Source organism: Capra hircus, chromosome 7, assembly GCF_001704415.2.
Source record: "Capra hircus breed San Clemente chromosome 7, ASM170441v1, whole genome shotgun sequence".
Lineage (NCBI taxonomy): Eukaryota > Metazoa > Chordata > Mammalia > Artiodactyla > Bovidae > Capra > Capra hircus.
In genome coordinates this window covers 84,390,010-84,392,547 of record NC_030814.1, presented here as the reverse complement: position 1 = coordinate 84,392,547, position 2,538 = coordinate 84,390,010, and positions in this window count along the sequence as shown.

Here is a 2,538-nt window from a genome sequence, read left to right as displayed (position 1 = left end):
GTTTATTGAAGACATATTAGTCTACAGAATTTTTGACTGAACAGGCAAAATAATGAAATAAATGATTGTATCCTTTGGTGGTTAAGGAAAAAACTTATTAATGAAAGTCATTGAAATGAACTAATTTTTTAAAGATGGACTAAATCTTGAGGATAAATTACAAAATTTCCCTCTAGACTAAAGGAAAAGGGGGGGATTTTTAAATTTTCTAGAAATAAATACACATCATTGGCACTTTCTCCATTAACAGCATTTTAAAAAAAAAATCATAAGCTCATCAGGGCTCTTAAAGACCACTCTGCATAATCTGAAAACTTACTTGTCTGTCAGGAGTACATCTTATTTCAGAATCAGAAACCACATATGTATATATAACAAAGAAGAATCCTAAGGAGTATACATAATTTATGTGCTCTCATCCTAATACTTATCAAGATTTCTTGTTAAACTTAGGTCAGAGAAGAAATGAGATAAAAAATAAGACCAGAAAAGAAGGTAGAGGAAGAAACATACAGTGAGCAGAGAGCAAGACAGAACAGACAGTAGATCACAATGAATTAGAATGGCTGAGGAGAGAAGACAAAGCTGCAGTGGAGGTTTTGAGAGTTTCTGCTAGGGAAAGAGCCCTTTGGCTTTTATCTGTCCACTCTCAATTCACTAGCTCACCAAACGTTGAAGACCCATTGCGCACTAAGCATGGTGTAAGACATAAATAAAATCAATACTGGTCCCCATTCCCTCGGAACCGATCATTTTATCAGGCTGTCATTCTAATGGCCATGAATGTTCTATTAGAAAAAGAGTAAATGAAGAAAGTGTTGGATGTTCCAAAGGGTGTCGTGGCTTAACAGATCCCAAGCACCAAAAGAAAGAATAAATGAATAAAAACAAGCAGAAGTACCTCATAGATATTCCCCCTGGGGAGGCACAGTTCTGTGGAGACTGATGACTGCTTTTCACGGAGTTGACCTAGGGAGGTTAACTATGTCTTCATTGTAATAGACATAAGGTAACAGTGCCCATGGCTGGGAGTCAGGGTGTGTCTGACCTGGGGGAGGACAAGAAGAGGGGGTAAAGGGGACAGAAACCATAGTAACGTTTCACAAACAAGTACATGGACTATTCAGTCCATGAGCTGCTAACAACCCAAACATCTCTCAGTTGATTGCAACAGCTTTCCTTGTGTTTCTCTCAAGAATTAGCCAGCTCTCTTGTCATTGTTTTTTTGTGACCTCTTCCCTGTGTTGCTGATTGCTTGACACAGTGGGTCTAATTATCTCCAGGCTTCCAGCATGCTTTAATGAAGAGGGTTGTTTATCTGGGTGAGCAGAGAGGCTTGCCTACCCCTTGGTCCTAAAGTCTTTCCTCAGAAAACAGGAATAAAATTAAAAGCTGTTAGATGATGAGCAGGAATGTCAACTTTTCATCTCTGGCTTTTTTTTAATGGAAGAAAATCAATATTCTTTTTCCTTCCCCACAATTCTATATTACACGAACATTTGTCATACTAGGAATCCCAAATAGTCTCTTAATGCCCCTATAAGAATTGTCTCTGTCCTTTGGGTTCAGTTTTAGACAGGCAATAAATTCATGTACTCGGCACTCACTGTATAACCCAAGGAGGGACAAATACTATACAGACAAAGGACTGCATAGCCTCTGAACTTGGCTTTTCAGCAACTGGATCCTGGGACTTAGAATCTCAAACAAGTGATATAAGAATCAAATAAGCAGTTGAAGTTCTAGTTACCCATATGCTCATTTATTTTTTCCCACAAACACTTACTGAGGCTCTGCTGCATGACAGGGATTTTTCTAGATGCTGGCGATATAGTGATAAAAAGCGAGACAAAGTTGCTACCCTCATAAATTTCATACTTTAGTTGGTGGAATCAATAAAAAAAATACAGAAGATAATTTCAGATAGAAACAAGTGCTATAGAAAGAACAGAACAAGAATGCACAACTAGGAACAGGGGACAGCATAGAACTGAAACACAGAGGATGGGAAAGAAGCAGCCTAAGGGCCTTCGCAAGGAAGAGTGTTCTGGCAGTCGTTTAGTCCTACCCCATTGTCAGAGAAACACGCTAAGTAGCGCTTTAAGACCTGTCTGGCCTCGTGTCTTGCTGTGCTCCCCTTCACAGAAAAATTCATCCAAAAAGTTGCTTATTTTTCCATCTCTCTTCAGTCTTCTCCAACTATTCACAGTATCCACTGGAATGGCTTTCATTCAGGCCACAAACAACCTTCACTTTGCCATCTCCCTTACATAGCTGCATCCTGACCTAAAGTTTCCCTATGATGAGCCCTGCTTCTTAGTCTCTGGAATGGCCTTGGTTGCTGTCCATTCCTAAAGCAGCTCAAACTCTGCTGATTTCATGAGCCCTGATAGACTGCCAGGTAGTTCCATTTTTCTTTTCTTAGGCCAGATTGGTTTCTGTTGCTTCGAACCCAACTCTAATTCATGCACTTCAATTTTTCATATTCCTATTGATTTTTATTCAGGAAACCCAGTTGTTCAACCTACAGCCCAGTCC